This window comes from Phyllostomus hastatus, unplaced genomic scaffold (genome assembly GCF_019186645.2).
Source record: "Phyllostomus hastatus isolate PE091 unplaced genomic scaffold, TTU_PhHast_1.1 phas_contig_29, whole genome shotgun sequence".
In the NCBI taxonomy this organism is placed as follows: domain Eukaryota; kingdom Metazoa; phylum Chordata; class Mammalia; order Chiroptera; family Phyllostomidae; genus Phyllostomus; species Phyllostomus hastatus.
This window is the reverse complement of record NW_025333835.1, coordinates 47,552,781-47,567,069: the sequence shown is the minus strand read 5'-3', so window position 1 is coordinate 47,567,069 and position 14,289 is coordinate 47,552,781. Positions and strand designations below refer to the sequence as shown.

General features: G+C 60.8%; 1 long non-coding RNA gene across 2 annotated transcripts; it reads left to right on the top strand.

Annotated features, from left to right (window-relative positions):
• The first annotated feature begins 10,120 nt into the window (after positions 1-10,120).
• LOC123818647 lies at positions 10,121-14,289 on the top strand. 2 transcript variants are annotated; one of them, XR_006785674.1, is made up of 3 exons: positions 10,121-11,777; positions 11,928-13,666; positions 13,877-14,289. It is a non-coding gene; the product is annotated as an uncharacterized LOC123818647 (long non-coding RNA). The 2 variants fall into 2 exon arrangements; XR_006785673.1 differs by having other exon boundaries at positions 11,928-13,711.

The following is a 14,289-nucleotide window of genomic DNA, read 5'->3' as shown; positions in this document are numbered from 1 at the left end:
AAAAGGTTGGGAATAGATTCCCGGTCGGGGCACGTACCTAGGTTGCAGGTTCAGTCCTCGGTCGGGGTGCGCATGGGAGGCAACCAATCGATGTTTCTCTCCCTTTGTCCCTTCCTCTCTCTTTAAAATCAACAAACATATATTTTTTAAAAAAAAGCAACCTGCCCAAGTCCTGCGGCTAGTAACCAGAGGGTGGGCCTGGGATTCAATCTGGGCCGCGTCACTCAGCGCTGGCGGAGGCCACAGCCACGCCCCTCGGGCTGGCGGGAGAGCAGCGCGGCGGGAAACACCCACGAGAAGTCCGCGTGGGGTTTGTTCATCCGCAGCCTCAGAGCCCCTCACCTTCGCGAGGCTTCACCGCACCCCCGAGTTATTTCCAGTGCCCGTTTCTGGGACGCCAGGGAGGACGTACTAGCAAAGCAACCGCTTTATTTTTTTTTAGCAAAGTATTCTCAGAAACAGGGTCCGGCACAAGTAACGCCCCTCCTTTATTGCAAGATCTTTTATTACGAAATCATAAGCATGTCATTCTGGAACATAACCCTGTCACACGCAAGCACCCCCTAGGACATTTTAGGTGAAGTGGTCAAATGAAAACTGTCAAGTGCTGCACCTGTATTATTACCCTTCCACGCACGCTCAAGCAGGCGGTGCTTCTGCTGGACCCTGTGCGTTCCCGCTCCGCAAAAAGATTGATCTCGGAGCAGCTTGCTCTGCGCTATGCACGGCTGGCGGTTCCTGTGCTCTTTCAAGTAACTCTTAAACGGGAGTAATGATAGTGTCACCCGGAAACTGCTCTCTGATTTAAAAATAAAACAACTTGGCCCTGGCCAGGGGGCTCGGTTGGCTGGAGCAACGTCCATACACCAAAAGGTGGCAGGTTCGATCCCAAACAATGCAAGGCAACCAATCAACGTTTTTCTCTCTTACTCTTTCTCTAAAATTAATAAACATATTTGTAAAAAAAATTAGATTTTACTTATTTACTTTCAGAGAGGGGAAGGGAGGGAGAGAGATATCAGTGTGTGGTTGCCTCTTGTGCACCCCCAACTGGGGACGTGGCCCACAACCCAGGCCTGTGCCCTGACTGGGAATCGAACTGGCAACCCTTTGGTTTGCAGGCCAGCGCTCAATTCCCTGAGCTACACCAGCCAGGGCCAATTTTTTTTTAAATAAAAATAAAACAACTTAAAATGCACATAAGCAACAAAATACCCACTGAGTCAGGTATTTCTCAGCCCTTTTTATTTTTTTTCTTTCCTTACCCATTCAAGTCTTTGCAGAGAAAATTAAAAGTAACTACAAATCCCCTCTTAAAACACAAGCCTCCCTGCCCTTTCTAATTAAGACGCTGAGCTTCCTAATAACAGGCCGCGTAGGTCAAAGTGTCCAAAATTACTCGTCAGAGGCAGAGAGGCCAGTCAATTGTCAGATATCCTTTCGTTTCTCTTCCAGACATTTGGCCTTTGAAGATGATACCAGACTATTATCTGAACGAGCCAAAAAAAAAAAAAAAAAAGGCAATTAACCTGGTTCCAAACAGCTGATCAAATGCTAGGGACGGGCAAGAGATCGACGGGACGGGCGGGGGGAGGGAAGCGTCCTCTCGGCCCAGGTCTCCCTCCCGCCGCGGTTCTCCAGCCGTGGCTCACCTGCTCGGGAGGAGGCCTGGGGCCCAGTGAGCCTCGCGTTTGGGAGCTGGGTCCCAAGTCGGGTTCTGAAAAAGCCCCAGGAGACCAAGCTGTGCCGTTACCCCTCCAGTGATTCATCGGGAGCTTTCTTCTGAAATCAGGCGTAACACACCTAACGCACACTTTCATCATTGAAATTATGAAGTCCGGCCGAGGTCAGCTCAAGAGTTTCACATGGGGACCGACGCACAGCCAAGTGGCCGTAGTTAAAAACACTGTCCCCTGGATCTGGAATTTGCTAGGAGGGCAGATGTGAGCTGTTCTCAGCACGTACACACAAAAGGCCACTGTGTGGCCCACGCTGGTCTGGGGGCTCCTCAGCATTGCCCCCCCCCGCCCTGCACCCACCCTGCAGGTCCGCACTGCATGGGCTCCTGGACGACTACTACTGACTCCTACAGCCCTCACTTCACCTTGCCCTCCCTCCCGCCCCGATCGCCAGCTCCCTATCGGTCTTTCTGCTCCACTGTGCCGCAGGCACCTGAGGTGTAACCTGTCTGAACAGCACCCTCAGGGTCCTCCCCAGGTCACCTGCCCCGTCATCCCCGTTGCCCACGCCTCTCTGTGTCCTTCTCTCCGGCTCTCCCACTGACAATCTCCTCCTTCGTCTCCTTTCCTGCTGGTGTCGCCTCTTCCTCTTCCTCTTCCTCCCCCTGAATCCCGTTCCTTATTCCATGCGTGGTACCCGGAGCGCCGAGCCCGGTGCCAGGCGCTGAGGACGTCCCGGTGAGCGTGCAGACGCGCTCTGGCCCTCCCGGGACCGCAGCGGAACGGAAGACGCAGATCAGTCCACAGGTCGTCGTGACGCAGAGCCACAGGCGCTTTGACGGGAAGCCCAGAGCCCAGAGAGACTGAGCGGACGGGCCCCTCACGACCTCTGCGGAGGTCAGGGAAGGCAGGAGGAAGACTGAGTCAGACCTGCCGGAATCCCCTCCGTGGACCGAGGGGGGGTTAAGGACGCTGCTGTCCGGGAAGGACCGGAGGCAATCCAGACAGCAGGACACGGTGGGGGAACGGAAGGTGTCCTGGGGGCTGGCCGGGTCAAAGGGCTTGGACGTCCTTCCAGGACAGTCTCCGAAGGGCGCAGAGCAGGGGAGAGGTGTGACGGGACTCGGACGAGAAGAGCTCTCTGGGGTCTCCACGCGGTGACCAGCGGGAAGACGGGGACGCCCAGCTGTCCTGCGGCTGCCCTGAGCTGCGAGCCGGCCACGGAGCCGGACGGACCTAGGGCCAGCAGCTCACACCAGTGCGCTTCCAACCCCCGCTTCCTCTCTGTGTTCTTTTTAACAGTTTATTTGTTTTTAGACAGAAGGGTAGGGAGACGGAGAGAGGGAGAGAAACATCCATGTGTGGCTGCCTCTTGCGCGTCCCCTACTGGGGACCTGGCCCGCAACCCAGGCCTGTGCCCTGACCAGAATGGAACTGGTGACCCTTTTGTTCCGCAGGCCAGAGCTCAATCCACTGAGCCACATGGGCCAGGCCTCTATGTTGTTCTCAATCCTCACCTGAGGACTGCTCATTGATTTCCTTTTACTAAGATCCTGCTTTTTATTTTTAGAGGGGAAGGGAGGGAGAAAGAGAGGAGAGGAACATCAATGTGTAGCTGCCTCTCGCGTGCACAAAACTGGGGACTGAACTTGCAACCCTGTTCAGGCCTGTGCCCCGATGGGGAATCAAACCTTCCCTTCCCGGGACGATGCCCAGCCCACTGAGCCACGCTGGTCAGGGCCTCTGATGTTGTCCAATAGAAAATAAGTATGTTGCCCCAGCCGGTGGTTCCATTGGCTGGAGTGTCATCTGGGACACCAGAAGGTTGCAGGCTCGATTCCCAATCAGGGCGTGTGCCTACCTTTCAGGTTCAATCCCTAGTCGGGGCACGCAAGAGGCCGCTGAGTGATATTTCTGTCTCCCTCTTTCTCTCCCTTCCTCTCTCTCCAAAGTCAGTAATATATATTTTTTAATTGAAACCAAAATAAGCCCTGGCTGGTGTGGCTCAGTGGATTGAGCACCAGCCTGTGAACCAAAAGGTCACTGGTTTGATTCCCAGTCAGGGCACAGGCCCGGGTTGCGGGCCAGATCCCCAATAGGGGGTGCACAAGAGGCAACCACACATTGATGTTTCTCTCCTCTCTTTCTCCCTCCCTCCCCTCTGTCTAAAAATAAATAAATAAAATATTTTAAAAAGAAGAAAAAAATAAGTATATTGAGGTTGGAGATACGGCTTCTCTCTCTAACCGGCCTTAAGCCCCCGACCGGTGCTCATAGCGCTTCGCTCCACCGGTTCCTCCGGCTGGTGCTTTAGTGACGGGCGAGAGGGCGGGCGTCAGTGCCTTGGGAGTTACGGATGGGTTGTGCTCGGCTCTGCTCTGCACTTTGCAAAGGAGACGTCTGAGCAAAGTACAAGGGTCGCCGTGCAAACAGCACTTCCCACAGAAACTCCGATTTCAAGAATGGGTTTCAGGGCACAATTACACACCAACGGTCTGAAGTGTGTGTGTGTGTGTGTGTGTGTGTGTGTGTGTGTGTGTGTGTTTGCTGTTTGCTGGTTTGCAGGCACAGTGAATACCTTTCATTTGGTGACAGGGCAGCCATACAGGGAGGCTGCTGAAATGCTCACTCACAGGCGTCACCGTGACGTCATCTCCAGGGTGTGACAGGCTTCGTAGAGGGCAGACCCCTTGGGGGCCAGCAGTCGACAAAGTGAGGGGCTCGCTGTGTCTGGGAGGTTCGAACCGGCAGCTGCCTTGTGTGGACTCATCAGGCAATTGTTCCTCCCTTACCTTCCATGGAGCTGGCTCAGGCAATGGCGTTCGGAGCCGAGGTCACTCACCGCAGCGGGGAAAGGCCGCTGGACCAGGGGCCACAGCAGGAGAGAGGGGGCGAAATCCCCGCAGAGTCGGCGTTGGGCCGGAGACAGAGGCCCCAAGGTGGGAGGGGAGAGGGAGTCAGAGTGGGGAGCACAGGAAGGGGGCGGCTCTGGAGACCCCCTCCTGAGCTGAGGGTCAGACCAGACCAGGGCAGACAGGAAGACTCGGCAGGAGCGGTGGTCACAGAGCGCGGCCTGCCAGGGGACGAGGCCAGAGGGGGCGGGAAGAGGTAGCTGGGGTGCCAACCAGCTTTGTCCCGAGGGCTTCTGGGAAAACAGAGGAGGAGACAGTGGGGGAGGGCACTTCGGCCCCCTGGGTGAGGGAGGCACATGCAGGCCGCAAGGGGAGAGCCTGGTCCCCGGGGACAGAGGCGGCTCCCAGAGGAAAGGACACGTCACCACAGCACACCAGGACCAGGACAGCCAGGGAGGGGGCCAGGGAGGGTGTTCCGCAAGCAGGCTGAGGTCACCACGGCCCGAGGGTCCCAGCCCAGGTGCAAATGGCCGCGGGTCCCCAGAGGCACTGAAAGAGAGACAAGAGCAGCAGCACCACCACTGTTGGGCTCCCGCTCTGCTCCTCAACAGTAAACACGTCTGGCCCTGGCCCGTGGGGCTCAGCTGACTGGGCACCGCCCAGTAAACCGAAAAGTCTCGGTGTGATTCCCCGTCAGGCCGCCTGTCTGGGTGGCTGGTTCCGTCCCCAGGGGGGTAGGAAAGGCAAAGATCAATGTTTCTCTCTCACATCCGTGTTTCTCTCTCTAACGCTCTCTCTAAAATCAATAAGCATGTCCTGCGTTGAGGATTACAGAAAGCAAACATCTGAAATCCAACCCACTTTGTAAAGAAGTCACCTAATAGAACAACAAAAGGTGGGGAAGTTACCCAAATATCCATCAGTCCATGAAGAAATGAACAAATCACGGCACCCAGACTAAGCTGCACCGTGACGCAGCGGAACTCGGGACGCAGCGTGATTCCCGCGAACGCGTGTGCAATCCCCAAGAGGCCGCCGTGGGGCGCCCTGACGGACCCCGGGGGCCCAGGGAGTGGAAGGCAGGGGGGGGGGGGCAGAGGAGGCGTGTTGATGTGTTCTGAGTGTTCTTATTGTCTGTTCCCTTGTAAAGAAAGAAAAAGTCGTGGGAAGGGTGATCTGGGAGGAGAACCAGCAGGAACAGCAGCCTGCACCCTTGTAAGCAGGCCCGAGCCCGGAGCCGCGGGGCGCGGCGCGTCTGCGGGGAGAAGCATCCGCCGAGCCCGGGAGGGGACCCGCGTCCGCTCTGAGGGGGCGCTTCTGTTCCCGGAGTGGGTGCCAACGAGAAAGGGTGTTGCCACTCTCAACAACGATACGTTAGGGCTGGTGCCCTCCCCCGAGGCAGGGGTCAGGCCGGAAGGGCTCCCGCGCAGGCCCTGCCCTGAGTGCTCCGGGAGACCCGCCTCCCTCGCGCTCCCAGGGGCGGCCTCCTGGGGCTCTGACGCCGCTGGCCCCCTTTCGTCCTGGCGCTGGGGGCCTGAAAGCCCCCACTGCCAGGCCTTGCAGCCGCACCGGTCTCTAACTGTGTGTGTATCGTCGTCGTCGGCACGGTCGCAGACGCCCGCATTGCCCCTCCGCCGCCTCCACCCAGCATCCCCCGCCTCCCCGGCCTTCACCGCCGGTGTCTGTGGGTCGCGCGCTCAGGCTCTTTGGCTGATCCCGCCCCGTCTTCCATCCAGCCCCGCCCCCTCCCACCCCAGGACAGCTGTCAGTCTGTCCTCTGCTTCCGTGTCTCTGTCTCTATTTTGTTCATGGGTTCAGTTTGTTCATTCGAGTCCACGTTTGAGTGAGATCACACGGTATTTGTCTTTCTCCGACTGGCTTATTTCACTTAGCATGATGTTCCCCAGGTCCATCCACGCTGTCCCCAAAGGTAAACGTTTCTTCTTTTTTATGGCCACGTAGCATTCCGTTGTGTGGACGTACCACAGCTGTTTCATCCACTCGTCTACTGGTGGGCACGGGGGGCTGCCTCCAGAGCTTGCCGTGGTGAACATCGCAGCCGTGAACACCGGTGCACCTGTTCCTCCCAGTGGGTGTTTCGGGATTCCCAGTAGTGGGGTCACTGGGTCAGAAGGCAGTTCCATTTTTAACTTTTCGAGGACAGACACCACCTTTCCACCTCCCCACGCCCTCGCCCTGGACCCGGGCTGCCCCGTCCTGCGTGCCCACCACCGCGTCCCCGCCCCAGGAGTTCCAGAACAGGTGAGAGGCGAGGCTGGTAGAGGCGTCCCTGTGAGTCCTTCCGCTTCGGACCTGACATTTGAAACGTGATGCTCCCTAGGCGGGCTTGCCAGAAACAGGCCGACTGCGTTTCTTAAGCAGGTCAGCAGGTGAATGCCTGACCCCATAGGCCAGATGACCCCACAGGCCAGATGACCCCACAGGCCAGATGACCCCCGTGGTGTGGGTGACCCTGTCCTATTGGCCTGGCCTTTAGCTGTTTGGGGAGACAGTTCTGGCCCACAGCCCAAACTTGGGGTGCTGTCATCAAAGAGGCACCGGGGCCTCGCCAGTCTCAGGGGGCCAGAGAAAAATGGGGGTTGTCCCCTCCCCTTCCCCCAGCCCTCCCCATGGAACGACACCCTGAAACCCCTCTCAGGGCCGAGGGGAGTTCCCAGTTCTTCCCAGGCAGCCTGGAGGAGGCCGGGCCAAACTGCAGTTTGGGAGGAGGTTCCGCTGAGCTCCGGGCCGGGTCCCTCCCACCCCTGAACTGGGAGAAACAATGGCAGGAGCAGATGTTCACCCCCAAGCTGCAGGGAGGGAGGGAGGGCTGCGTCTCCCACACCCACTCCCGCAGGAGGAGGCCTCTGTGGATGGAAGGGGGGTGGGGAGCTGCCGGAGTGAGGGGTGGAGGCGTTCCTGTGTCAGAGGCCCAGTACCCTCCCCCGCTCCCCTCCTGAGCCGTGCTGTGTCGGGGGCTGCCTCCTCCTGCCCTCGGCTCTGTCACTACGGGCTCTGGGCCAGAATCGCAGGTGGGAGGCCGCACCTGCAGCTTCAAGGGCAGGGGCGGCACCTGGGCCTTGCTCCCGGGCCAGGCGGGCTGAGTCCCGGACGGACAGCTGCCAGGGTCCGGGGCTGCTGAGGGCCAGCCGCCCTGCCTGCCTGTCACTGCACTCCAGCTCCATCCCCTGGAGCCGCACCGAACTCTTCTGAGGGCCTTTCATTCCCTGTCGGTGCCCCTGACCGCACTCACGTCCGGCCACAGGTGGAGGGGGACAAAGCTGGGACCCTCCAGGGTTAGGATGCCTCGGCGCTTACGCCTCTGGCTGCTGGGCCAGGAGTTTCCTTTGATTTGACGGGTTTTACCTGAGAGCCCCTTAGCAGCCAAGGGGCCCGAGGGCCCATGGCCCTGGCCCATGGCCCCGAGACTGGCGGGCGGGAGGGGGAGGGGAAGGCGCAGTTCCTGACCCAGTCAGGAGGAAGCTCGGGCTCCGTCCGTCCGCCCGGGGCCCTGGGAGAGCCGGCCCCCAGGGGCTCCCCAGGGAGTAGGCTGGGCGCCCTGTAACTGGGCCCCGTGCCCTCCCTGGGTGGAACTGGAGGTGCCCCGTTTCCTCACACATGCCGCCGCCACCGCTGCCTGCCGGGGGACATTTTCACTCCTCGGTGCAGTGGGAGAGCATTTTAAATTTTTTTTCTTATTTAAGAAGAAAACAAAATAAACAAAAAATTTTAAAAATTAAAAATGTCTTATTTACTGGCGTTGGAGGGAAGGAGGAAGGAGGAGGGAGGGAGAGAAGCACGGACTTGGTGTTTCCCACGTCCACGCAGCACGCGAGCCCTCACCGGGGACTGAACCGCAGCCTTGGCGCAGAGAGCCAGGCTCCACCCAATGGAGAGGCCCGGCCAGGGCCCAGAGAGCGTTTACCAGTCACTGACGTGACGAGGATTCCGTCTCACAGCACGACCGGCGATCTGAGAACCAAGAATCATCACTCTGTGTTCCTGCAGACGAGGAAAGGGGGTCGGCTCTCAGGAAACGTACGTTTTGTCAGAAAACACCGACACGAGGAAAACAGCAAGGCCTGCAACCGTCCACCGGGGACCCCTGGACCAAACCGAGATACAGCGCGGAGAGGGCGTCCCCGGGCGCGTGTTCTGGGGAGGGGGGACGGCACCTGGGCGTCGTTCTGGATGACTTCCTGCAGCCCCTGCTGGAGGGGGACGGTGTGCTGACGGTGTGGCGGTGGGCTGAGATTCGGGTCCCCTCCTCACTCTAGGCTGGTGCTCACAGGGGTCCCTCCCGGCCTGGGGGTCTGTCCGGCTCGCCCAGAGCAGGATCCCCTCTGCCTCTCCCTAGCGGGCAGCCCGCCCCTCCGGCCTCAGACAGGTAACTTAACCATTGAGTGAAATAGAGTCAGTATCATGCCCCCAGCCGGCAATGGGGGCTCATTAATACGACTTTCCCCTCTTCTTGAGGTTCGCTTGTGGAGGTGGGGGTGAAGCCCCCACCCTGACCTCGGGCTGCCCACCACTTCTTCCTGAATGTTCCGCACGCACTCTGGTACAAGGACACGCATACAGGTTGTCTCAGCCTCCCAAGATGCCCACGTGGCTGCCTCTTTCTTGTGCCAGCTGAGGGAACGGAACCTCGGAAGGTCGGAACAGCTCTTCCAGGGTCACGGAATTAGCAGCCCACAGCAGGGCTGGGCTTTGATTGAGACTCTAAATCCCAGGCCATCAGCCCAGCCCTGGCCACTGGGTCTGCCCTCCACCAGCCCTGGCGCAGAAAGCTCCGGAAAGGGCGTTCGAGCTCAGAGCCTGGGCGTGCTCTTTCTGGGGAGGCCTAGCCAGCTGCTCTCCGGACCCCAGCCAGTCAGGGTGAGCGGCCGCCCGCCGGGGTCCAGCTGGAAAGGAGAGGCTGTGTCCGCGGCTGGGACTCTACCAGGGAAAGGAGACACGGTGCGTGGCTGCTGACTGAGCGCAGGGGCGGGTGGGGGAGCTGGTTCGTGGAGATGGGAGGGTGAGGGGGGTGGGCAGGCACTGCCAAGCTCGCAGATCCGGTGCCATTCCCGTAAACAAGCGCAACCTTCAGCTCCCAGGAGGGCTCCGCAGCACACGTGCGCCTCGGGGCCCCTCTCCCGGCAGCTCCTGCAGGCGGATGCGGCTCTGCCAGCGCCGGGGCGGGCGGTGCGGGGAGGGGGGGGTCCCCAGCCCCCAGCCCCCAGCGCAGGAAGCAGAGCTGCTGAGAATCCCTCCCGCGGACGCGCCTCCCGCCCAGAGGGTCTTCGGCGGGTGGGCGGCGCAGCATTTCCTGGCCTCGTTAAGCCGGGTAATGAGCAGCTAAGAGGGAGGGTTCAGTGCCCCCGGGGCTGGCGGCTCAGGGCCCAGCGGTTTATGACCGGGGCGTCTGCAGCCGGGGACCCTCCGGGGGAAGTTAGTCCTCAGAGCCCTGGGGACTCGCGGGCCGTTTCCACAGCACAGCGAGCCCCAAGCCGGGCGCAGAGACCGCCGCGTCTACAGGGGCCTGGCTGGGGACCCGGGAGGGCGTGGGTGGGCGGTGCCGGGGCCTGCGGGAGGGCTGACGGGAGCTGCGGAGCGGTCCGGAGCCACCGGGTTAATGCCCTTGACTTAGCTCCGGCTGGGGTGTCCTTGGCAATTCCACGTGGCCCCCAGGACCTGAGTCTCGCGTTTCTTGCTTGAGTGACAGGACCGTGCGCCGTAGGCAGCTTCCTGAGACCTGGTCTGGTGCCGAGGAAGGCAGCCCACACCAGACACGGACCTGGCTTCCCTTGGGTCCTCGGTGGAGGAGCTAAAGCTCATGTCCTGGGAAACAACTGGGACGTCAGAAGCCAGGAGTGGGCAGGGGGCGGGCGCCCGGTGGAGCGAGGAAGGCTGGGACCAGGCCAGGTATTCCGGGATGCTCAAGGGCCACTCGCTGCCCAGCCCCAACCTCGGCTGCAAGCACTGAGAACCCACCCCAGTGGCACACGCATGGGCCTGCCCCCAGGCACCTGTGACTTTGCACCTGTGTCTGTCCTGCTGGTTTGCGCAGCCACCTTGCAGCCCACCTGTCAGCCGGGGCACGTCTGGGGTGCAGGGGAAGGAGCCCCTAGTAGGGCCGGGGCCCTGGAACGGCCTCCATCCTTCAGCTCCTGCATGAACGTGGGGGATCACGTGACCTGTCAGCTGTGGGGTTCCCACGTGTAAGATGAGAGCTCTGGAGGTGCCGGCCTTCAGGATGGGGTGACCCCCACTGTCCATGCTTGGTGGGGAGGGCCGCTGTTCCCGGGCCTTTCACACGGGGGGCCCGGCGTGCACTGGACCCTGGGGGACAGTTTGCCCCATCTGTTCTCTGGGGCCGGGCTGCACCCCGTGACGTGGGCTGAGGCCCACACTCCCACAATCAGTGTTTTGATCTTCTCTAATTCTCTCAGTAAGACCCATTTGGTCCCTGGCGGTTCCCTCCATTGCATTCTTGGCAGGTAGAGTCCAAGGTCAACAGGAATGTAGGGGGACCCCTCCGCTGTTGCTCCTGCCCTCACCTTCCCTTGTCCTGCTGTTTTCATCGTCCCATCTGTTCTCTCGTCCTCTGCTTGTCTTTCTCTCCCGTGTCATGGACTTATCACTGACCTATGACACTGAGTTGCATGTACGCAACGGGACGACTGGATGTCTGTGTAGACCTCGAAATGCTTCCCTCTCTAAATGACACGAGTCAGGTCACAAGTAACAGGCTGTTTCCCATTTTTCCCTCTCGCTGTAACTGCCCACAGGGCGGAAGGGCACTTGCTGGCCAGATGCCTGACCCAGGGGGGCCACTTGAGCTGCCCCAGCTCTGCAAGGACGCCTGGTGCTCTTAGAACTCCCCGGGCAGGAGGTGTCCCTGGGGTTCAGGATCAGGGAGAGCAGGCGTGGAGCTCCCACGCTGGGCCTCTGCCTTCCCTCCAGCTGGGCCGCTGAGCCCAGACGCCTCTGCCCAGCAGCTGGGCGGGCGCAGGAGCCAGCTGGCCCCGGACACGTAATCCTGGTTAAGAAGAGGAAGGGGAAAGGGCCTGTAATTTCCCAGACACGGACAACGGGAACCAGAGCCTCGTGTCAAAGAAGCCCTTTCCCTGAGAAAGGCGGGAAGAGAAAGGGGACAGAGGCGGGAAAGTGAGGGGGAAAGGCGTGGACGCGGCCCCTCGGAGCACTGAGCTCCTCAGCTGGACCGTGAGGACCCCCGCCGCCCGCCTGGCACAGGCTCTCGGTGAGACCCTCAGGGACAGCCAAGGGACACGTTCCCCGGGGTGGGGGCGGCGTCTTTCACAGGCCTGTCCCCTACCCCCGTCTCTGCTCCTTAGCAGCCCCTGTCCCTTCCTTTTTCTAAAAAATTTTTTTTGACGTGTATTGATTGTAGAGAGACAGGAAGGGAGAGAGCAAGAAACATCGACGCGAGAGAGAAGGATCCATCGGTTGCCTCCCATACCCACCCGACTGCAGATGGAACCCATGACCTTTTGGTGTCTGGATGATGCTCCAGGCACCCACGCCCCCGGCTGGGGCAGCCTGTCCCTTCCGCAGGAGGCTGGGGGCGCCTCCCTCCCTTCCCCGCCTTCTGTGTGAAGGGCTCACACCGTGCTGTGGAGGAGAGCCCGTCACCGTGGACCGGCCAGGGGCATGTCTTCCTTCTCCCACTGGGCGAGCATCCCGTGACTCCCCGGGCGGACGAGAGCGACCCACTCTGTGTGGGCAGCTGTCCGGCCGGGCTTGGCGGGGTCGGGTCGGGGTTGTTCGTCTTCCCGCAGCTGCAAACGGCTGTGGGTGTTTTTCTCGGCTAAAGCCTCGGCGACGCGGGGAGGCTGCTTCGTGACGAGGTGCAGTTGTGGGAGACACGGACATATGGCAGAGCCTCTGTCCCCGAGGGGCGGCGAGCCGTCTGGCTGAAGCCCAAGGCCCTGGGCCGGAACAATGAAGGGACGGGGCACAAAGAAGCCCAGAGTGGAGCCCAAGCGTGCGACCGGCCGGGGAACCGGGGCCCTGGGCTTCTCCCGGTGACGGTCCCTAACGGTCCTCTCAGAGTCGGCCGAGGTCTGTCGAGCTCCCGCAGGGGGCCCGGCACTGGCCTGGGCACTGGGCACTGGGCACGCTGCTGGGAGCGAGGCAAACAGGGGCCACCCTGGAGGAGCGCCCCCTGCAGGCCTCACCTCGTCCTCATCCACACGGTTTCATATCCTAGAGCTCATTTACTTATTATGTATGTGCGTGCCATCTGTATTCACGGAGGACCCGAGGCAGCTGATACGTGACGGGACCCCAAAACCAAACACCGGGTGGATGGTCGAAGACCAGGGTGGCACTGGAAAATCCGGGTTCAGGCAAATGCTGTGACATCTGAGCCTGCACCTCAGCTCCGAGCCTCCTGGTGGCTGTGTCAAAAGGGGAAAGAGTGCGTCTGACCCAAGGAAGCATTTCCTGAGGGTCCCTTCTTTCCCTCCTCCTCTGTCCCACGCCCTGAGCCTCACGCAGGCGCGCTCGCTTCGGCAGAAGCGGCGCCTGGACACCCTGCCTCCTGACCCCGGGTGCGGACGGCTGGCCGGGCTCCCAGCGCCCCACTGACGGCACCTGCCCTCAGCATCCTGTGCCCGGGCCCCTCCCACCCGGCCCTGTCACAGCCTGTCACAGCCCCTCGGGCGCTGCACTCGGTCCTCGTTTCCGGCCAGCTTCTCCCCCCCTCCCCAGGGCCGGAGCCTGTCCCTCATCCGCGCCCCAGGGCCCATCAGAGTGCCCCGTGCAGTGTCCCCAATCAAAGTCTGCTCCCAGCGATTTTTTTCCGCCATGAATTATGTGCCAAGCAGCACGCGAGTCGCCTCATTCGTGTGTTATCTCGTGTTATCTCTCAACAGCCGCCCTGCAGCCTCCAGGCCGTGGTTTTACAGACGGGGGAGACACTGAGAGTCGGCGGCGAGGAGGAGGGCGCTCCCAGGCCCGGCCCCAAACTCTGCCTGCCTGACCGCAAAGCCCTCGCAGCAGGGGAGGCACCTTTCACCTACGACCTTTCACCGGAATTCCTCTCCTCTTTAGCCGCCCGCCTGGTGGACCCTTGAGGGAAATGGAGGAACATTTCTCTCTCTCCCCACAGTGGCTCCCACAGGAGGGGTGTGTGAAATCGTTTTTGGCGATGAGAGCTCTTTTCCTTTTAAGGTTGGAAATCATTATTTATTTAAATCCCTTTGAGAGGAAGGGAGAGAGACACATGGATCAGTATGTGCCCCAACTGTGGTGGGGGGTGGGGGGCGGGAGGGCAAACCCAGAACCCAGGCGTGCACTCTGACCGGGAATCGAACCCTCAACCATTTTGTTTACCAGACGATGCTCCGTCCAACTGAGCCGCCCGGCCAGGGCGGCCATGACGGTTCTTAACGCAGACGCACGTGCAGAACCACCCTGCGGGCTTGCGCGGCGTCAGGGCCGAGAACTGGCAGCACCCGACTGCCCCGCTGATTTAAGCTCACAGGCTGCGGGGCTTCCAGCCGGACGGGACCCGAGCGCCCACAGGCTCCGCTCCTGGGCCCCCTGGAGGGGTGGCTAAGGGCACCCAGCTGGCTGGTCGAGTCTCAGGGCGAGGCGCAGGGCCAGAGCTGACTGCTGGCGCCCGGCATCATTTTCCCATTCGACTGAAAACTCCTGCCCCGGCTGGTGCGGCTCAGTGGATTGTGCGCGGGCTGCGAACCAAAGGGTCGCCGGTTCGACTCCCAGTCAGGGCACAGGCCTGGGTGGCG